The sequence below is a fragment of the Saimiri boliviensis genome, chromosome 3 (genome assembly GCF_048565385.1).
Source record: "Saimiri boliviensis isolate mSaiBol1 chromosome 3, mSaiBol1.pri, whole genome shotgun sequence".
NCBI classification, from domain to species: domain Eukaryota; kingdom Metazoa; phylum Chordata; class Mammalia; order Primates; family Cebidae; genus Saimiri; species Saimiri boliviensis.
Genome location: NC_133451.1, coordinates 97,499,541 through 97,523,485, shown reverse-complemented (window position 1 = coordinate 97,523,485; position 23,945 = coordinate 97,499,541). Strand labels below are relative to the sequence as shown.

At 36.6% G+C, this 23,945-nt stretch overlaps 1 pseudogene; it reads left to right on the top strand.

Annotated features, from left to right (window-relative positions):
• The first annotated feature begins 15,655 nt into the window (after nt 1–15,655).
• Nucleotides 15,656–16,876, top strand: LOC101032950 (nucleoporin Nup43 pseudogene; annotated as a pseudogene).
• The last annotated feature ends 7,069 nt before the right edge of the window (nt 16,877–23,945 follow it).

Genomic DNA, 23,945 nt, shown 5'->3' with positions numbered 1-23,945 from the left:
TCCTTCATTGAGCTTATTGTCTAATGTAATATGAAGAGAGAGATATTTAGCAAGCAAGCGAATAATATTAATTTTATGTTTTATATGTGATACATAAATTGTTATACATATTTTGAAGAAAGAAAAACAAACTAATGTATAGTAATGACTGGCGTGTGATTATGGGATCTTATTTTAGATTAGGATTTAGTTTTCTATTGTTATGTAAGAAATTAGCATGAACTCAGCCATTAAAAAAACACTCATATTATATATAGCTCTATAGATCAGAAGTCTGGCATGGTGTGGCTGGGTTCTCTGCTCAGGGTCTCACAAGGCTGAAATAAAAATTCTGCTTCCAAGCTCATTGCTGTTATTGTCAGAATCCAGTTCCTTGCAGCTGTAGGACTGAGATCCTTGTTCCTTGCTGGCTGTTAGCCAAGGGCTACTCTGGGCTCCGGTAGCCTGCAGCATTCCTTGAATTCTTCCATCTTTGTCAGCAATGGCATGTGATAGCTTCAGAAACTTCACATCTCTAACTTCTTCAAACAGCCAGACCTCAGGTGATCCACCCGCCTAGGTTTCCCAAAGTGCTGGGATTATAGGCGTGAGCCACCATGCCCAGCCTCTCTGTTTTATACAGCTATTGTAACTGTTATGAGGTCGTATCTTTAAAGGGCTCATATGACTAGGTCACTTCTACCCAGTTAATCTCTTTATCCAAAGGTCAATAGATTTGGGACCTTCATTTCATCTCCATACTTCCTTTACAGCAATAGCTACATTAATGTTTGACTGAATAACTGGGAGATGTATGTTTCTCAAGGCCAGGAACCTGGAGGGTCCATCACAGAATTCTTCTTACTAAGTAGGGTTAGGAAAGCAAAAGGTTTTCTGAGGTGTTTCCATTTCAACTAAAGCCTGAATGATGAGAAATTACCAGAAATATAAAGATCTAGGGGGGTGGAGGTGGGGCTAAGGGAAAGAATTATTGCTAGAGATATACATTTCAAATTGTGAATCCCTCAAAAATTTATAATGGAATATCAATTCAAAACCTCTGAAAGCTTCTGGAAGTATACAGACCATTACATATTAGAATTTAATGATAGCTGTATACCTATGCTTGCTGTATAAATATTGAATTTTAAACATTGAAGTTTAGCAAAGAGTAGTGTACAAAGAACAATTCCTAAAGGATCATACACTTTCTCTACTTCCCAAACTTTTTACTCTCTTCCTCTTTTTCTAGGCACCAGCCTCTTGTTTGTATTCTTCATATATCTTTCTGTTCCATCTTCCTCTTCCTTTACAGTCACATGGTTTTAATCACTATAATATGCTCATATTTATGCCCTTGCACAATCTTTCCTGTGATCTCAAAGATCTAGAAGAATCCTTTTAGATATCTATCTTTAGAGAGTCAGCACTCTAACACTAATCAAAGGCCTGCTCTAGGCAAAACTAGGAAAACTGTTCTTTCACTGTCCTTTGATCCTTCCTTTAAGCCCTTGTTGACTTCTTTCTTCCACCTTTACTCTATTGAGCAGCCAAAGATCTCAAGCCTTTTCCTTTTCCAGCATTAACGCTCAGATTCAGCTAGATCCTACTGGACACCTTTTACATATATTAAAGTTTAAATTATTGATGAGTAGTTTCATGTGTGCAGCGGGTATCTGTATTTTAACACTGGGCGATTGGTTAATTCATAGGGCTGAGGATTTAATCATGAAATCTTCAGAGTAACCAGGTTAGATGCCAACCATGCTCAAAGTCCCTATGAACTGTCCTGCTCAGAAAAGCAGCACCAGGCTCTTTGTGTCTTTCTTGTATAGAGTCAGACACTAATTTGTTCATTAGCAGTGGTTTTCTTAAATCATGTCATATACAATATTCCTCTGCTGTAGGGATATAAACAAGGACTTAAACTTTCTTTAAAGCTCTGCTAGCCATTATTTTTCTACGGAATCTCCATTAAAATACTGTATCAAGTTAGTAGAACAACAAATATATAAAACTGAAAAATACAAAAGAGATCTTTAAGAAAGATTTCTTGGTATATAAGCAGAGAAAAAAAAGACATCTGGCTTGTTTCCCCAATGATAGTATGAAGTGTAATAGAAGAGAATATGTGTTAAAAGGGGATATTACAAGGATTATTCATTTTATTTTGCCCAATCAGGTGTATATACATATTTTATATATATGAGTAAATATCCTTCTGATTTATCTGAAATGAAGAGAGCTTTCCAGAATAAATGCTGTTTTCACATTTAATGGGCTAACATTATATCCCAATGTCTACATCATATGTTTCAGGTGTGTGGCAGAGTAGTGTAGGGTGAGGGCTAGGTTAAAAATTAGGACAAGAGGCACACACAGTGGCCAAACTGGTATGACCTAGGGTGAAAGGGATGCTCTTGATAATTTTTGGGAAATAAGACCCAAAGCTGGGTAAAGGAAAGTCACATTAGAACCAGAAGTTTTCTATCTTATCTTTTTTCTTTTACAAATAACTCCAAGAGAGCTTGAGAAACTCACCCAAAGTCATAATAATTACGTGGGTATGAACATTTGACCGTATGTACCTATCACATCACACATGCAAGTCATATTTTGTACCTTCCAAACATCTTTTCTGATTCCATTGCTATTTTTTGAGATCTACTTCCCTTGTGCTTCTCGCTCTTTAAAGTGGGCTTTGATCTTAACTTTAGGACTATTTCACCTGTTTTAAAAGAGATTTTATCAAAATTTAGTGTGCAGATTCTGGTTCAGCAGGTCTGATTAATTAGGACCGAGATTTTGCAGCTCTCACAAGCTCCCAGGTAATATTGGTGCTTGTCTGTGGACCACACTTTGAGTAGCAAGGAATTAGGTTATTGGGGTTTCAAAACTTGACCCTAAAATACTTGTGTAAATCATGAGGAAATTGATATTAGGTATAAATGCCAAATGAATTCTACTTTATTAGGATGGCCAAAGATGTATTCAAGGAATATTTATCAAGACCTTACAATATACCAGTCATTGTTCTATTAAGAGAAAAGATGAACTTTTTTTTCTACTGTCATTTCTACTGTTATAATAAAATAAAGTGTCAATTTAAAAAAATTATTTTGAGAAAATCTTGTTCAGTCACCCAGGCTGGAGTGCAGTGGCATGATCTTGGTTCAATGCAACCTCTGCCTCCTGGGTTCAAGTGATTCTCGTGCCTCGGCCTCCTGAGTAGCTGGGATTACAGGTGCACACCACCAAACCTGGCTAATTTTTGTGGTTTTTTTTTTTTTGGTAGAGATGAGGTTTTAGTATGTTGGCCAAGCTTGTCTTCAACTCCTGACCTCAAGTGATCTGCCCACCTGAGCCTCCCAAAGTGCTGGGATTACAGTCGTGAGCCACCATGCCTGGCCTAGTGCCAAATTATTTTCCTACTTGGATATCACTTTTTATGTGCTCAAGCAGAGTTGCTTTCTGATATGTACTTTGGATATCGGTTATATATACTGAAAGACCTTTTACAGTAATAGCCTCCTTTATTCTATCAGCATACTGTTCAAATTCCTGGAACTTGGAAATACTTTTAGAGATTATTTTCAATTAAATGTTTTAATAAAATATTTGGCCAATTAAAAAATGGAAAAACATATTTACTTTTAATCCCAGGGAAAAACCAGCCTGTATTGTATGGTACTTGAATTTGTTAAATCTGCACGGAATGCTTTGTACGACACTTGAGGTAGGATCACTGATTTGCTTCCACAGCTGACCCATGTGGTCTTTGGTGATATAACCCAGGTCAGGCTGACATGCCAAATAACTAACATTGATGAGTGCCAACCAGAAAGAGTGAGCTGAATTATTCGTCACTGTCTTCCCTCATTGCAGGGGCAACAACCTCAGCATTTATTAATCCAGTATAATGCTCACTTTGTAATTAACCTGGGAGCTACATCAAACATCTAATTGCACCTCTGACAGCAAGAGGGTAAGTTTTGTTGAGCCTTGAACCTCTCTCAACACATCTCTAGGAAGTGCAGTTTTGTAGCTATCAGTTGGTGGCTGCAAGAAAAAAAAATAGCAGTCATGCTATTGCAACAGTGATTACTCCAGCCTCTTCTTTCAGTTAATGAAGTGTTGAAAGTTCAAGACCCAAGTTATAGGTAGAGCTAATGAGAACCAAAATACATGAATACTTGCTGGAATGAATCTTTTAGGATTTAAATATTATTCATAATCATGCTTTGACAGGACTCTATTTTGTATGCATTTCCTCATTTGCTATAATTTATTTGTTCATGCATATCTTTTTGTTATGTGAAATATAAGCTACTTGAGAGCAAAGATGGTACCACTTGTTTCTACATTGTGCCTGTATACAGCCTTGTTCATTATAAATGTTCAGGACTGCTTGGTGAATAAAAACAGAATGTAATCTGTGTACTTACCTTCCTTCTTAGCACCAAATGCTTTCTGCTTATTACTAAGAAGTTTTCCTTGTCCATCCTCACCTTCCTGATCATGGCTGGATTATAAAATTATAATATTTTCTCTAAGAAGTTTAGATTAATTCCCATGATTCCCCAATTGACTTCCCTAGAAAAACTAAGAAGTGTAGATTACCTAAAATGTCTGAAAATCTTATGGAGCATCTGGACCTTGAATAATGGGAATATAAAAAGAGGCATTATGAAGGTGAACTCTTTTCAGTAGTGATTTCAAGAAGACCAAAATTTACTCTTCAGCTTCCCTTCAATCATGTATGTTCTATGAAATTCAAAAAGTAACACATCTGGACATAAATTTACATAATTTTCTTGAAAAAATATTCCCACCACACTATTATTACAATAATATAATATATGATAGGCCAGGCGCAGTGGCTCATGCCTGTAATCCCAGCACTTTGGGAGGCTGAGGTGGGTGGATCACCTGAAGTCAGGAGTTCAAGACAAGCCTAACCAACATGGTAAAACCCTGTCTCTATTTAAAATAATAATAATAATAATATATGAGAATAGAACTATGGCATTGAAGATGTCCTCAACAAATATTAGCCATTGACTATTCCGGCTATGAGTCTAAATTCTGGCTATGAGACTATTCTTATGTCTATGAGGACTATTCTGGCTATCTGGCTATGAGACTACTCTGGAAATGAGTCTAAATATGGACCCAAGCCCCACAATATTAAAAGATGTGCTTTAATTTGATCACCCTTAGACCTAACTGTTCATTGTGTAAAAGTGGTGGTATAAAGAGAACCAATGTCTCTGATGATCAGCTAACATCACTGCATGCCAGGTACTGTATTAAGAACTTCATATGCATCAACTCATTTAATCTTCATGCTATCCCTTTAAGGTAGGTGTAACTTTTCTACCCACTTTACAGATGAGAAAAGGAAAGTGCAGAGAGATATTAGGAAATTTGTTCAAGGATACTCAACTAGAAGGCACATAAGGGATTCAAACCCAGATTTACCTAGCTCTAGAGTTTTTTCTCACCTTTAGTACACCCTATGGCTCTTCTAAACCAAGCTTACTGTAAATGACATATGGAAATAGAAGTGTTGCCAGTTCCAAAACCACACTGTATAGGTGCAAACCTAAAATAAATGCTTCATCGGATTGGCATAAACAGGTTTCCTAATCATGTAGATATTATTTTCCTGTTTTGAAAAGATATTTTATTACAGCAGACTAGACTAAGGAGTTAGTTATACAGATTAAATATAATTTCATATGGATAGTCTGCAGAAGAAACGAAGAGAAAATTCGTATTTGTCGACACTCCAAAAGTGTATTCAATTCAGTACTTTGCTGCCCTCCATGCCCTATCGTAGAGAGCAATTAACTAGTCTACTCTTGTAACAATAGCAATAGGGACTTTAAAAGGATAAACTTCACTCCATCCTGTTTATAATCAAACAGATTACCTTCTCCTTATGCTTACATAAGTTTACATAGATGAATCATCAAATGAATTCAATTTTTAATTCTATATACTCCACTCAGCACTATGTTAGTATTTTTCTTCTTGCTGAGTCTTAAGGCTTGAAAGATATTGTATGTGCTTAATGTGGATATGCATTATGCAAACATTTCATCATTGCCGAACATCTTTCTTTCTTCCTCTCTTTTTAAACTGTAAACATTCTGACATGACCATCTATACACAGCTTGCCTGCCCTCCTCTCCCTCCATCCCCCTTTCTTCATCCCTCCGACCCCCCTTCCCCTTTCTCTCTTACTCTTCTCCTTTGTTCTCTCTCTCTTTTTAAGATAAAATGTGACAAGTGATGAAAAGATAAGAATATTTTTGTGACCCTTGAAACCTCTTGCCAAATTATTTACCAGGAATATTGTACCAATTTCTGCTGAAATCGCCAACATATGGGAGCATTATTCCTTTTCATATTTGCCAGAGTTTTTCATTATAATTTTAAACTTAATGTAATGATAGAATGCTTCCTCATTAAGAAAAATCCTCTTCTTTTAAGAAGGGTTCCTTTTAAAGGTTTTCATTTTTTAGATTATTAGAGAAATAAATCTTTTGAATAATTAAAACACATTCAGTTACCTAGACTTCTCTTTTTAGAGACAGACTACCAAAACCAGTCTATTCTCCACCATATATGCCTAAGACACATTAGACACATTGCTGTATCTGTCAAATTACCTCTCCTTGCTTGTCTACTCAAGATATTACACTACTATCTTAGTTGAAACAAAAAAGTTCTCCTGTGTTAGCTTATTTTTTAAAAAATTTAATTAAAACAAAATTTTTTAACCACAGGCTCAATTTGCATTTAGAGGTTCCTATTTTCTTCCTCTCAATGTTACCCAATAGATACCACAAAGTAACTGCTTCTGTCCAGACTGGCAGTACAGAACAGTTGTGGTTCTAATGATAAGAAGAGCAGTAACCTCCAAAGAACCCAGGGTTCTTATTTGCAGAACCAATCAATAATTAGTAATAATTTGGTTTTACATACTTTCTCTTTGATGAAGTTCTAGTGGAGAAGGATGACACACAAAGGTTGAACAAGGCTGAAAGCTTATGCTACATTTTTTTTTGTTTTTTTTTTCAAAAGTTTCACAATTTATTTATTGAAAGGTTATATGTTATTTTTAATTTTGAGAAACTTTTTATTTTGAAAACTTCAAACCTATGGGCAGATTAAAAGAATAGACAATGAACATTATAGATTCTCCATGTACGTTCAGAAATTGTCAATATTTTGCCATATTTACTTTGCCTCCTTTTCCTTACACTACATTTTCCCCCCTAAAAAAGATGAGAGTAAGTTGCAGACATCTTACCCCTAAATATCATAGCATATATCTCCTGATAATAAGCCATATGTATATATATATATATATATATGACTTACATACTATATATTGTGTATGTATGTATACATATAACCACAATACTATTGTCACTCAGGCTATTTATCATTAGCATAATACTATTGTTGAATATACAATCCATCCATACCCAAATTTTCTCAATTGTCCTAATGTCTTTTTTTGTTAACAGTATATCAAGGATTATGTATTATCTTTAGTCTCTAATCAGAACAGTTTCCTAGCTTTTTTTTGTATTTCATTATATTTTTGAACATTCTAGGCTCTTCTTTATGCCGATCCACCTCCACACCAACCTTATTTTTTGGATTATGGAAGCCATCTTTCTGACTGTCATAGCAACATATTTTTGACACTATTTCTCCACATTCTTTTGTCTTTTTCCTCCCATGTCTCTGTTCTCTCTCCCATCTCTCTCTGCTATTTCCTTATTTTTTTCTTTCATCAGTATTTGGGACAACTTTTTGTTTTATATTTATTTTTTAATTTTATTTTCTTACTCAACTTTTCTCATTCCGTGTAGGCTCTCGTCTGTTTCCTTGAGATAATACTATTTTTAAAAATTGTAATTCACTTGGTGTTATTTGTCTTTTTCTAACTCTCTCGTACTTCCCCCCAAGATGATGTGCTCCCTGCAAAGACAACTCTGTTTTTACAAGTATTTTCTAAAGTGTAACTTAAATTCTCCTTTAAGAATTATACTTGTTCTCGCTCTCATTTCCTCAGCTTCCTTTTCTTCAGGCAGATTTTAGCTGAAATTCTCATTTTCCAAGTTGCCCTAAATCAGAACTTTACTTTTACTAAAATATGTTCATTTAGATAAAGTATATTATGCTGACTTTGACCCTATGGTGGAAAAATGCATTTTGTCACATTCCTGGTTCAACATTCATGAGATTTTTGTCTGTTTTAGTTGACCTAAACCTTGGATTTGAGGTTTAAAAGAAGAAAAAAGAGCTTAACATACCTAACCAAATATGCATATTGAAAATGGCTATTGTAAAATGTCATTCCAATTATTTCAGGATAATAATACCAAATGCAGTCTTATTTGAAAGAATTTTAAAGCTGAAGGGGCTTTGGAGAAAATTAATTTATTTCCCTTAGTATTCAGATGAGGAAACTGGGAGCCCAAATTACTTAAGGTCAAAATTGGTGGTAGAGAAAATTCAAGGGATCTCATATCCTGATTTTCAGTTCATCACATATTCTTTGCTGTCACTGTGTTTCAATTTAATATTTTCCTGGAAATAATATTCAGAGACATAAAAGAATTCATTGAAAAGCACTTGGAAATATGTGACAACAAAGAATTAAGAACACCTCATTAGCTACAGCATCTGGTTTAAAATGATAGTCTTGCTTTGATGACTTGCTGCGGAGCTAACATGCTTCGATTTATTGCTTTGTATCTGACATTGTTCTAAGCATTTTATATGCATTCATTAATTTAATCTTAACAATATCCCTAAATGTTGATATATTATTATTCCCTTTTACATATGCAAAATTGGAGGCACAAAGAGTTTGGGTGACTTTTCTAAGGTCATTTAATAACAGGAAGAATCAGAATGGGCTGCAAACTCAAGCAGTATTTTTCCAGGGCTGTGTACCTAAAAGTTGTGATATTAAAAGCTTCTCTTGATTTTAAAAGCTTCAAACACAACGGTCACTCTTTTTCTTTCACAGAAATGGAAACTGAGGCACAAATGGGTTTGAATGTTTTCTTTATTGTTACCCAGTCAAATGCAAATAGATATCCCAAACTAACTTTGCCTCATATTCAGAATTTCCCCAAATCACAAGAATGCTATATCCTCCATTCTAATAGGGAAGAAGCCATTTCTGGTGAGACATCCCCAGAAATTTTATTGACAGTTACATTGGTTGATCACATTGTTTCTTCTTGCCAATTCACATTTGTACATGGTTTATAGCATCTATGATTACAAAATCATTTTCTCTATACAGAACTAAGTTACTAGTATCTGTTAGAGGCCAGATATTTTCAACCAACTAATACTCTTCTTTTAGAAATGGAAAGGCTAAACATGGTTGCTCATGCCCATAATCCCAGCACTTTGGGAGGCTGAGGCAGGAGGATTGCTTGAGCCCAGGACTTCGAGACCAGCCTGGGCAACATAATGAGACCCCATCTCAAGAAAAAAAAAAAAAAAGAAAAACAGAAAATAGCACTAAATTAAACTCTCCATGCCTCATTTGTGATGAATTTGGTCACCATTTTCATTAGTGTACTAACAATGTCTATATGGCTATTGCTACAAAGGAATTTTTTCAAAATGTCATTCAGACTAGATATAACTTTACTATAGTCCATAACTAAGTAGGTAATAGAAAATAGAAATTTTGGCCAGGCATATGACGTATGAACTGAATTATCAACCAGGGTTGTCCTAACAAGGGAATAAGTTTTCAGCGATGATCTAAGTTCTGACTGTTTCAGAAACATCTAGAAAGAAGAATTGTCATATAATATACTTGGTGAATAATGTATAACACCATCCGTGAGTGACTCTCTATTGGATTTATGGTGAGTAGGACGTGACTTAAAAAAACTGGAAGAATTGGGCTGGCTTTCACAAAGTTGTCACCTATTTGTCTCTTTCTCAGCTTTGTGTAAGCTAAAAGATGATTACCTCAAGATGGAAAGAGGCATACAGGGTCTCCTGAGGCTGGCAAGGTACTGAGGACTTAAGGTGCACTTTGAATTAAATTTGACACTAACACATAATTTGTTTCCTGACAATCTGGAGAACAAAATGGTCTCTAACATCTTGGGGTGGCTACTTACAAAAAAAACGACTGGCATCTCCAACAAAATTTCCCCTACTGTTTTGGGAAGCAGCCTACACAGCAGGTAATTACAGTTTGGCCGGAACATAAGTCAGCCAAAGCCTTATCTCAATAACATGTCCCGCTTGCAAAATGAAGTGTAAGAGTGCAACTCAGGAAGAGTGCAGGGCTGAGCAAGTGTTCTGGGGAAAAGACTTGGACAGAGAAAGAAAGATGAGAATAATAAGAAAGAGGAATCCTAAACATTCCTTTTGGGTCTTCTAGATGTTGCATAAAATTCCAGAATCTTATATCCTATGTCCATTATAACACAAATTACGTAGGGAATTTAACGTATACATCTAAACATGTAAGGCAATGCTACATGTTTGCTGAGAGAATTTATTGATGAAGAACATAAAATGTGACTTTGTTTTCTGAGGCAGAGGTCTGTGATATACTTTAACACAAGCATTAAGCAGTTTGCTACACTCAAATAAGTGGTTTCAAGTTGCAGGAACTTTCAAGGGAAAGGTGATAAAAGAGCAGTAAAAACCTTTGTAAGGAAAATGTAGGCTAAGCCTAATTAGTAGTATTACTATTTGAGACAGGGTCACACTGTTGCCCAGGTTGGAGTGCAGTGTTGCAAACCTGGCTCACTGTAGTCTCAACTCCCTCAGTCTCTCAAGTAGCTGAGATCATGGGTGTGTGCCACCATGCCTGGGTAATTTCTTAAAATTTTTGGTAGAGACAGGAAACATTTTTGTTGCCCAGGTGGGCCTTGAACTCCTGGGCTCAAGCAATCCTCTTGCCTTGGCCTCCCAAAATGTTAGAATTACAAGCATGAGCCATCACACCCAGCCATTTTTTATGTTTAAAGGATGATATGTGTCAAATTATTAGTGGGATCCTTGGGCCACAGAGAAAAGTGGTACTGGATATAAGATCTGCATTTTGGCCAGTGCGGTGGCTCACGCCTGTAATCCCAGCACTTTAGGAGGCCGAGGTGGGCAGATAACGAGGTCAGGAGATCGAGATCATCCCAGTCAACATGGTGAAACCCCGTCTCTTATTAAAAATACAAAAGTTAGCTGGGCATGGGGGCACGCACTTGTAGTCCCAGCTACTCGGGAGACTGAGGCAGGAGAATTGCTTGAAACTGGGAGGCAGAGTTTGTGGTGAGCCAAGATCGTGCCATTGCACTCCAGCCTAGGCAACAAGATCTGCATTTTAGTTTTATAAAGGAAAGCAAGGATTGAAATGGAAAAAGGAAACTCTGAATGTGCAATTATTTTATTTAAAATTGCTTTATGTTAATTTTTAAAAAATAAAATAGGAAAACTAGGTTCAATATGTCATGTTGGGATATGGATAGCATGTATACTTTGCTATACATCCATTTATCTCTCTCTCTCTCGAGTCTCTATCTATGCTTCCATAGGAAACATATTCTTGGGCTTCTGTGAAAGCTACTTTTTTCTGGTCCCCACCCTCAGAGGTCGCAGTGGCTTAGAACCCAAAGAACTTGGGACTTAAACTCAACATTAGGGAAGTCCAGATTTTCGGCTGCATATGGTTTAAGTAGAATTTCTAGGATTCACCTGGAAACCTGAACTATGGATTTAGTGGGAAAAGTTTTCTAATTCCAATTGACTGATTTACCAAGGCATTTTGGAACACAGTCTGTTTTTAATCTAATTGTTTCTAAAACTTTCTATGCATTTATGAAATATATGTAATATATTGTTCTCTATAAAGTACGTACACTTTGGTGGACTGCAGATGCTGTGTCCATTTCAGGTCCAGTTAAAAGTACAAAGCTTGTTCTCTGCACTCTTAGCTGATTTCTAAGGAATTATATCTCAATCCTAGCATTTGACTTACTACATTTTTTTGGATCAAGTGAGACTTTTTAAAAAACAAATATATTTATGTTTTTTCCATATGCAGATATTTCAACTACTTATACTTTAATAAAGATTAATACTGCTTTTATTTTTTAAATTCCCAGAGAAAGTTCCAAAAGCTCTCTTAATCATTCAGGCCTCTCCAGATACTACTGGACTTGTTACTACCGCACAACCATACAGGAGCCAGCACTGATTTCCACACTGTACTCTGCTGGCACACTGATGGTGACATGGCATAGGATTTATTCCCTGGCATTGGTGATTTCAATCAACTTCCTCTTTTTTATTTTTTGCGAATTTATGTCCTTTTTCCTTCCTCTCTCTTATTCATTAGCTAGTTGGAACAGATTTTGTAGTCATTGTTAAAATAATCAGCAAATAAAGAGCAAGAGGTAGAGTCAGCCTCTTGGGAGGAGTCAGACAGCATCAAAAGTCCACATTCAGTGTCAAGCACTGTTACTTTGTTTGGCATCAAAAGTGGGAACCAGGATTCAGAAACACAGATTATGTCTGTCATCCCATAGAATAGCAGCCTAAGACAGAAAATAAGTCCTTGTTCCTCATATTTTCTAAGAAGCTTTTGCAAAAGTTCTGAAATAGGAAACTAGAGCCATTTCTCTGGTTACGTAAGCTCATCTACCAGGGTAAATGAAGGATAGATGTGCCATTTTGGGTATTTAGGAAAGAAATTTTAGCTCACACTGGCAACATGCCTTCTGGACAACTATGAATGGATGGCTGTTGTCATGAGCACCATCTTCCTGGACTATTGCAAAAGCTGCTGTTCCTCTGGTTTCCCACCTTCAGAGTTTCCAGTAAGTCAAGACTTAAAGATAACAGGGACATGTAACTCAGTTCTTGGATGGTATATTTTTAGCTACATCATGAGTTGATTAGAGTTTCTGCAATTTACAGAACCTAACCATAGAGCTGTGAATGTAAAAGTTCCAAATAGCTGTATCCACAGATTTGGCCACAGGAATTGGGGCTGGTTTGGTGGACTCAAGGCAAATGATGGTTCATGTAATTGCTAATGCTTCTGATTCAAAGAGGTTGGGAACAGAGAATTTGTTTTTGTGCTAGGGGCTTGGATTATGATGCAAAACTAGAGACAAGAGGAATAGAAAGATCAAAGTAGAAGTTAGGGTGGGAGAAAAGTGGCAAAAACATAAGCAGGGCTATTTATGAAGATAGATGGCAAGTAAGATGGAATGAGGTCACTATAAAATAATTTTAGAACATTTTCATCACCCAAAAAGAAACTTGATACCTGTTACCAGTCATTCACCATTCCTCACACTTATCTCTTCATGGACCAACCCAGTTCTTGGTAACCACTAATCAACTCTCTGTCTCTATAGACGTGACTATTACGGACATCTCATATAAATGGAATCATGCAATATTTGGTTTTTGTTTGTTTGTTTTTTACTGGCTTCTTTTACTTCACATAATGCTTTCAAGTTTTATTCAAGTTGCAATATGTATTGGAATTTCATTCCTTTTTATGTTCTTTCTTTTCTTTTTATCATTGGCTTGCTTTTAATTAGCTTTAGCCTAAGCTTTTACTAATGTAACCAACCAGGTTAGGATAGGAGGAGCTATTTCCCAACACTTCTCATGTAAACCAAGTTTTAGGTTTTTCTTTGTAGTAAAACAGGCTCTTCAGTGTTTACAAGCTTATTCCTGAGTGGTGAAAATTCTCTCTCTGTGATTCCCCCTGTATTCTTCTAGTCAGTCTCAGGCTGCTACCTTTAGACAGAAAGTGTGAAGAGACTTTTTTTGTGTGTCTGTAGTAGAAATATTAGCAGCAGACAGTAACTGCTTCCACCTTTTAATTTTCAAATAATGTTCTATTGTATGGATATACCAAATATTATTTACTGATTCATTAGTTGATGGACATTTTGGTTGTTTCCACTTTTTGGCTAATACAAATAATGCTGCTGTAAACATTTATGTACAAATTTTTATGTGGACATGTTTTCACTTCTTATGGGTACATACCAAGGAATGGAATGGCTGGGTCATATAATAACTCTATATTTAACAGTAAACAGTTAACTGCCAAACTGTTTGCCATCATTGTACATTTACATCAACATATATGAGTCTTAACCATTTATCAACATTCTTGCCAACATTTGTTATTGGTGTCTTCTTGAATTTAGTCATCCTAGTTAATGTGAAGTGCTATATTATTGTGGTTTTGTTTTGTATTTTCCTAATGACTAATAATAATGTACTTTTCATGTCCTTATTGGCCATTAATATATGTTCTATGGAGAAATGTATATTTAACCCTTTGCTCATTCAGAAAATTAGGATGTCTTTTTATCACTGAGTTGTAAGCCTTTAAAAATATATTCTACATAAAAGTCACTTAATAACTTACAAATATTCACTCCTATTATTTAGGTTGTTATGTTAGTATCTTCCAGAGAAAGAAGAACAGTAGGACACACACACACACACACACACACACACACACACACAGAGGCATACAGAGCTTTCATTTTCATTTTTCACAAGCTAAAGTTGTTTGGTCTTGCAACAAGCAATTCTAACAGTGCCATTTTTCTAACAGCAGTATGCTCCCTTTGTGTCTCTCTGTCACATTTTGGTAATTCTCACAATATTTATTATATCTGTTACAGTAATCTGTGATAAGTGACCTTTGATGATACTATTGTAATTTTTGGGGGGCTATATGAACCATACCCATAAAAGATGGCAAACTTAATAAACGTTGTGTATGTTCTGATTGCTCCACTAACCACCTATTCTCCCATCTCTCTCACTCTCCTCAGGCTTCCCAACAACATTGAAATCGCCCTGCAATGGCCTCTAAGTGTTCCAGTGAAAGGAAGAGTTGCACATCTCTCTTTTAAATTAAAAGCTAGAAATAATTAAATTTAGTGAGGGAGGAAGGTCAAAAGCCATGATAGGCTGAAAGCTAGGCCTCTGTGCCAAAGAGTTGGCCAAGTTGTGAATGAAACACCATGGAATATTACGCAGCCATCAAAAATGATGAGTTCATGTCCTTTGTAGGGACATGGATGAACCTGGAAACCATCATTCTCAGCAAACTGACACAAGAGCAGAAAATCAAACACCGAATGTTCTCACTCATAGGCGGGTGTTGAACAATGAGAACACATGGACACAGGGAGGGGAGCACTGCACACTGGGGTCCATTGGGGGGAAATGGGGGAGGGACAGGTGTGGGGATGTGGGGAGAGATAGCAAGGGGAGAAATGACAGATATAAGTGATGGGGAAGGAAGGCAGCAAATCACACTGCCATGTGTGTACCTATGCAACAATCTTGCATGTTCTTCACATGTACCTCAAAACCTAAAATGCAATAAAAAAAGAGAAAAGGTAAAGTTCTTGAGGGAAATTAAGAGTGCTGCTTAAGTGAACACATGGAAGATTAAAAAAAAAAAAAAATACAGCCTTAATGCTGATATGGAGAAAGTTCTAGTTTGTCTGGATAGAAGATCAAACCAGCCACAACATTCCCTGAGGCCAAAGCCAAATCCAGAGCAAAGTCCTAACTCACTTCAATTCTACAAAGACTGAGATTGGTGAGGAAGCTGCAGAAGAGAAGTTGGAAGCAGTGCTTGCTTCTTGCTGTACCTGCTGCAGTTGCTTTCAGTTGGAGAAAATTTATGCCACTTGTGTTTCAGAAAATCTGCAAAACCTGCTGGTGACCAGTGCCTCTGGGGAGCTTGAAGATTGCAGAGATGTTTACTATGGGCTCTTAGGACAATGGGGAAAATTATGTTTCATCACGATCTATTGGAGATTTTGGAAATTTGGACTCTGATAGAGGGTTTGAAGGAGACTATCAATTATTGTGTGACATTAGACACTATGGTGATGTAATGGACTGACAGATTTTTAACCAGTAAAGAATTGTAGCTGCTTCATCAACAGAATGTGTATCAGTTTCCCTTCACCATCTGAATAACCAGACTCTTTCAGTTAAGCAGTTATGAACTACAGCTTATTACCACACAGACCTGGAAAGTCATTCATGTAGCAGTGCACCACGTACAGGTATTGTGTGCAACAACCCAGAAATCATTAGTATTGGAGACGATGGTTGAATAAATCTCTTCAAAGCTTATCACAAGGAAGCTGTAAGAACTGTAAACAATGCAGATGGTAGTATTCTCCATAGTGTAATCTTTCTTCAAACTCCTGAGATTCTTACTGTGAATTCGATTGGACAGTTAAAAATATGGGATCTCACACAACAAGGAAATGAACCTTTTCAGATATTGTCACTAGCCGGTGACTGAATCCCCCTCTACTGTGTTGCTAGAAATCTCATCAAACAGCATGTTGTATCTACTGGTGGCCAGGACGGAATGTTGATTATTTGGAATGTTAGACAAGGTACTATGCCCGTATTTCCACTGAAGGCTTACGAAGCTAAAATGAAAGCTAAAATTACTTTCATCCATCCAACCCAGATCCTCCATTTATTGTTCTGAAGATGAATTCCTCTGGCACTGGGATGTTCCACAGATGTATCATAACTCCTTCACCAAGGAGGAAGAGCTAGTACTTTTTTGTCTCATACCATTAGTAACCACGCTAATGTTAACCAGTCTCTCAGAGTTCCTGGTGCAGCACTGATCCTGCAAAAGACCAAATTGAAATCGCAAGCTCACTTCTCAATAGGAAGCAATATGGAGAAAGTTCTAGTTCATCTGGATAGAAGACCAAACCGTTTGGATGTTTTTGGTTCTTGTCTTTTTTGTAGAACATAAGATGCAGAAGCAATTTATGTTACTGGACAACTTTTTCCATGAAACTACTGTAATTATAAGATTTTAGATAAATGTACAATTGGTCTTTTGAATTCCACCTTTTGTGCAAAATTTTATTATCAGAATATGTGAAATTTGCAGGGGAAATATCAGTAGACTACTGTTAGTGTCAATTTCCAGCATTGGCTTTTGTTAGTTGGATTTTCCCACAACAGTTGCAGAATCTGATGGATGACCAGTGGTAAAAAATTGTGAACGTGTGGAAGAACATCAGGGGGATTCTGGTATTGATGAATAATATGTTGCCTTCAGACAACTATTGACAGCTCATGGAACTATTTCTTCATTTTTGATGTTGTGGGACTTAACACAACATCAGTGGTAGTTATGGGAACCACCAATAGATTCCTATAATTATTATCAGCATGTATACTCCTTCTTTGTGGCAATTGCCAGCATTAATAATTATGCTTTTTATCGAAAATATTTTCTATAATCATTTTACACTTTATTTCCTTAATAATTTTAACAAACTTTTTCAGACAGAATTGAATAGAGCAAAAGTGAAACATTAATAGCTGCATTTGAAATTTTTTAAAGATGAAAATGTTTTGACAAGTTCTTTTGTAAGAATATTTTTTAGAGCAGAACTCTGTCAACTTCTTAGACCCAACTTTATTTTTCTTGAGTTTCACAACATAGTTGAAAATTGCCAAACTGAACATTGTGCAACAAAGTAGAATTTGATATTGATAAGTGGACTGACTTCCAAACTAAAAGTTGATAGATAACAAATGATAATCATATGATGATGTGGTAAGAATAAATAATTTGCCATCTTTATCCTTATATGCAATGTTAACAGTAACTTAACATAGTGTTTTAGACAATTTTATGATATTGTCTTTCCAAAGTTCATTAGATATTAAATGTATTATTGACCTAAAACCTTAATGGTAAATCACTACTATTACATAATTGAAGTGTTCGTTTTCTTTATAATTACAATATTCATAATTATGGTACAGTTTTGCTTTTCTGTCCTAATAAATATTTTCAGTTTTTAAAATGCCACCTTACATCAGGGATTGCTGGACTTTTTATCTGTCTATGGTTTTATTGCCAGAACTAATTTTTAAAAGACTATGTTACTATGAAAGTAATTAATTGCAGAAAAAGCAAATACCATCAAAAGAAAAATTTAAATACTCACAATTTCAAACAGACAATATTATTTTCATATTCCTTTCTATCCATCAGTAGATATGATTTTTATAAAAATAGAAACATCCATGTTATTGTTGGGGATACACATTCCCTAGCAGTAAACACATTTTTAAAGATACAGATTATTTTTTAATTTGTTTTACACAGTGAACAAGTGCTAATCTTTTTTTTTCTTCCACTTTTAAGTTTCTAAGTACACTTTCAGGATGTGCAAGTTTGTAACATAGGTAAACATGTGCCATGGTGGTTTGCTGCAGAGATCAACCCATCATCCAGGAATTAAGCCTAGCCTTCATTAGCTATTCTTCCTGGTGCTCTCTTTCCCCACTTGTCTCCCAACAGGCCCCAGTATGTGTTGTTTCCCGCTGTGTATCCATGTGTTCTCATTATTCAACTCCCACTTACAAGTGAGAACATGCAGTGTTTTGTTTTCTGTTCTTGTGTTAGTTTGCTGAGGCTAACAGCTTCCAGTTCCATCCATGTCCCTGCAAATGACAGAATCTTGTCCCTTTTTTATGAGTGCATAGTATTACATTTTCTTTATTCAGTCTATCATTGATGGGCATTTGGGTTGATTCTATGTTTTTGCTATTGTGAATAGTGCTGCTGTGAACATATGCACACATCTATCTTTATGATAGGATGATTTATATTCCTTTGGGTATGTACACAGTAATGGGATTGCTGGATCAAATGATATTTTTGCCTCTAGGTCTTTGAGGAATCACCACACTGTCTTTCACAATGGTTGAACTAATTTACCCTCCCACCAACAGTATAAAAGCATTCCTATTTCTCTGCAACCTTGCCAGCATCTGTTGTTTCTTGACTTTTCAATAATCACCATTCTGACTGGCGTGAGATGGTATCTCATTGTGGTTTTGATTTGCATTTCTCTAACGATCAGTGATGTTGAGCTTTTTTTCATATGTTGGTTGGCCACATGAATATCTTCTTTTGGGAAGTGTCTGTTCATGTCCATTGCCTACTTTTTTTTTTTTTTTTTTTTTTTTGAGACAGAGTTTCGCTCTTGTTACCCAGGCTGGAGTGCAATGGCGCGATCTCGGCTCACCGCAACCTCCGCCTCCTGGGTTCAGGCAATTCTCCTGCCTCAGCCTCCTGAGTAGCTGGGATTACAGGCACGTGCCACCATGCCCAGCTAATTTTTTTTTTTGTATTTTTGGTAGAGACGGGGTTTCACCATGTTGACCAGGATGGTCTCGATCTCTCGACCTTGTGATCCACCTGCCTCAGCCTCCCAAAGTGCTGGGATTACAGGCTTGAGCCACCGCGCCCGGCCATTGCCTACTTTTTAATGGGTCGTTTTTTTTTTTCTTGTACATTTGGTAAACACATTTTTTCTACTCTCATTTTTGAGCTGATACTTAATATTCTAAGGTATAGGTATGTGTATCATACTTTATTTCAATTGGTTGCTTATTATTTCATGTTTCTGGCTTCTCACTGTTATGATTAATGCTATCATGTCTATTTAATTAAATCTGTGTTTCTTTTAAAACTTGTTTACCTGGAAGGCTGAGCCAGGAGAATCACTTAAACCTGGGATGCAGAGGTTGCAGTGAGCTGAGATTGTGCCACTGCACTCCAGCCTGGGCAACAGAGCAAGACTGTCTCAAAAAACAAAACAAAACAAAACAAGCAAAAAAAAAAAAAAAAAAAAAACCCACTTACGTATCTTTAGCCATTTTCACTTTTTGAGGTAGTTTGGCATTTTCTTATTAATTTACAATATCTTTTGATATATGAAGCATTTTTTTTGCCTTTGGTTATATAATACAAGCATTTTTCAATTTATTTTTGGCTTTACTTATAGTGCTTTTCATAGAAATTTGCATTTTGTGGTAAAATCAACCAGTTTCTTTGTTTACAATTCCTGTCCCTGGCTGTAAGTGTTAAACGGCAATTTCTTCTATTTTGTGGTTTTGTTTTTTACATATAATGATATTTGGAATTTAATTATTTAGTACATATAAGCTTTTTTTTTCCTTTAAAAAGAAAGAAAAGTTGGAAGCTAGCAGAAGTTGGTTCATGAGGTTAAGGAAAGAAGCCCTCTTCATAATACAAAAGTATAAGGTTTGAAACAGCAAGTGTTGATCTAGAAGTTGGAGCAAGTTATCCAAAAGATCTAGCTAAGATAATTGATGAAGCTGACTCTACGAAACAACAGATTTTCAATGTATATGAAACAGCCTTACATTAGCAGAAAATGTCATCTAAGATTTTCATAGCTACGAAAGAGAAGTCAATGTGTGGCTTCAAAGCTTCAAAGGACAGGCTGTCTCTTTAGTTAGGGGCTCATGTAACTGGTGACTTCAAGTTGAAGCTAATGCTTATTTACCATTCTGAAAATCATAGAACCCTGTACAATTATGCTATATCTACTCTGCCTGTGCTCTATAAATGGAAATAAATCTTGGATGACAGCCTATCTATTTACTGCATGGTTTACTGAAATTTGTTTTTTTAGACAGTGTTTCACTCTTGTTGCCCAGGCTGGAGTTCAATGGTACAATCTTGGCTCACTGCAACCTCCATCTCCCAGGTTCAAGTGATTCTCCTGCCTCAGCCACCCAAGTAGCTAAGATTACAGGATGCATCACCATGCCCAGCTAATTTTTGTATTTTTAGTAGAGATGGGGTTTCATCATGTTGGTCAGGCTGGTCTTGAACTCCTGACCTCAGGTGGTTCACCCACCTTGGCCTCTCAAAGTGCTGGGATAACAGGTGTGAACCACCACATCCTGGTGGTTTACTGAATGTTTTTAACCCACTGTTGAAACCTACTACTCAAAAAAGAGGTTTATTTCAAAATATTACTGCTCATTGACAATGCACCTGGTCACCCAACATCTCTGAGAGAGATATGCAAGAATAATGTTTTCATGTGTCTTAACACAACATTCATTCTGCAACCCCTGCATCAAAGAGTAATTTTGACTTTCAAGTCCTAAGAAACACATTTTGTTAGTCTGTACCTCCATAGATAGTGATTCCTCTGATGAATCTGGGCAATGTAAATTGAAAATCTTCTGGAAAGAACTCATCATTCTACATACCATTAAGAATATTTGTGATACAGGAGGAGGTAAAAATAGCGGTATTAACAGGAGTTTGGAGAAGTTGATGCCAACTCTCAAGGATGACTTTTATGAGTTGAAGACTTCAGTGGAGAAAGTAACTGCAGAAATGGTGGAAGCAACAAGAGAACTAGAATTGGTAGTCTGAAGATTCCACTTCAGTGGCTGAATTGCTGCAAGCTCATGGTAAAACTGGAATAAATGAAGGGCTGTTGTTTATAGATGAGCAAAGAAAGTGGTTGCTTGGCTGGGTGCAGTGGCTCATGCCTGTAATCCCAGCACTTTGGGAAGCAGAGGCAGGTGGATTGCCTGAGTTCAGGAGTTCGAGACCAACCTGGGAAACACGGTGAAACCCCATCTCCATTAAAATACAAAAAAATTAGCTGGGCATGTGGCATGTGCCTGTAGTCCCAGTTACTCGGGAGGCTGAGACAGGAGAATAGCTTGAACCCAGGAGGCAGAGGTTGCAGTGAGCCAAGATCACGTCATTGCACTCCAGACTAGGCAGCACAGCGAGACTCCATCTCAAATAAAAAAAAAAAAAAAAAAAAAAAGAAAGAGAGAAAGAGAGAAAGAGAAAGAAAGGAAGAAAGAAATAAAGAGGAAGAAAGAAAGAAAAAAGAAAGGAGAAAGAAAGAAAGGAAAAAAGAAAGTGTCCAGGAGCAGTGGCTCACGCCTATAATCCCAGCACTTTGGGAGGCCAAGGCAGGCAAATCATGAGGTCAGGAGATGGAGACCATTCTGGCTAACAGGCTGAAAGCCGTTGTTTACTAAAAATACAAAAATTAGCTAGGCGTGGGGGCACATGCCTGTAATCCCAGCTACTTGGGAGGCTGAGGGAGGAGAATCACCTGAACCTGGGAAGTGGAGGTTGTAGTGAGCTAAGATCGTGCCACTGCACTCCAGCCTGGGGGACAGAGTGAGACTCTACCTTGAAAAAAAAAAGAAAGTGGTTGCTTGACGTGGAATATACTTCTGGTGGAGAAACTGTAAACTGTTGAAATGACAACAAAGGACTTAGAATTTTACATTAACTTAGTTGATAAAGCAGCAGGAGGACTTGAGAGAATTGACTCCAATAAAAAGCCTTTATAACAGGGAAATGCTATCAAACAGCATTACATGCTGCAGAGAAGTCTTTTGTGTAAGGAAGAGTCAATTAATGCAGTAAACTTCATTGTTATCTCATTTTAGGAAATTGCCACCACCTCCCCAACCTTTGGCAACCACCACCCTAATCAATCAGCAGTGATCAGCATGGAGCAAGACCCTTCTCCGGCAAAATGTTGATGACTTCCTGAGGGCTCAGATGATTGTTAGCATTTTTAAGCAATATTTTAAACTTAAAGTATGTACATTTTTAATATGTAATGTTACTACTCATTAATAGACCAAAGTGAATGTAAACATAACTTTTATATATACTGGGGAATACATCTGCCACAATATTCATGTGACTTGCTTTATTGTGGTATTTGCTCTGCTGCTGTAGTCTAGAACCAAAGTTGCAATATCTTCTAGCATATATATGTATACATGAATACATATATATGTATTCATGTATACATGAAAGAGAGGAGTTTTTTTTTTATTTTTTTAAAGACGGAGTATCACTCTTTTGCCAGGCTGATGTACAGTGGTGCCATCTCGGTTCACTGCAACCTCTGCCTCCCAGGTTCAAGTGGAGGTTCAACCTGCCTAAGCCTCCCAAGTAGCTGGGACTACAGACTACAGGCGCCAAGCTAACGTGTTTTTTTTTTTTTTTTTTTTTTTTTTTTTTTTTTTTTTGTATTTTTAGTAGAGACCGGGTTTCACCATGTTGGCCAGGATGGTCTTGATCTCCTGACCTCGTGATCTGCCTGCCTCTGCCTCCTAAAGTGTTGGGATTACAGGTGTGAGCCACCGCGTGCTGCTGAGGGGGAGATTTTTTTACAAAATGATTCATATGATTGTGTGGGCTGGTAAGTCTGAAATCTGTAGGGCAGGCTGACAGGTTGAAAATTCTGTCAGGAGTTGATATTGCAGTCCTGAATAGGAAGTAGTCTAGAGACAAAATTGCTTCATTTTCCCAGGACCCTTTTCTCTTAAGGCTTTCTGTTGATTGGTTAAAGCTCACCCGCTTTATGAAGGGTAAATCTGCTTTCCCCAAAGTCTACTGATTTAAATATCAATCACATCTAAAAAAATACTTTCCTAACAGTATCCAGACTGATGTTTGACCAAACAACTGAGTATCATGATCTAGAAAAATGTCATGTAGAATTAACCATCAGAGCTTTCTTTTTATTTGTGTGATAGTAGGTCTTGAACAGCAAAAGTTTACTAGTTTGATAGAATCCAATTTTTGTTATTTTTTTTGTCATTTTCGGTTTGGGTCAAAGAAATCATTGCCTAACTCAAGGTCATGAGGTTCTACTCATATGAATTTTCCTCTAAAAGTTTTATAGTTTTAACGATCATATTTATGTCTATAATTCATTTTGACTTGATTTTTATATGGTAAAATGTGTGAGTCTAAATTCCTTTCTTGGATTCTTTTTGGTTATTCAGTTGTCCCAGCACCATTTGTTAAAAATATTATTCTTTTCCCGTTACTGTTGCTTGACACTATTGATGAAAATCAATTGCGTTTATATAGGAGAGTTTATTTTGGGAATGTCTATTTCATTTTATCTATTTATATTGCTAGTCTTATGCCAGGAACACACCAACTTGGTTACTGTAGCTTTATGATTATATTTGAAAATGAGAAGTATGAGTTCAATTTTATTGTTTTGTTTTCATAT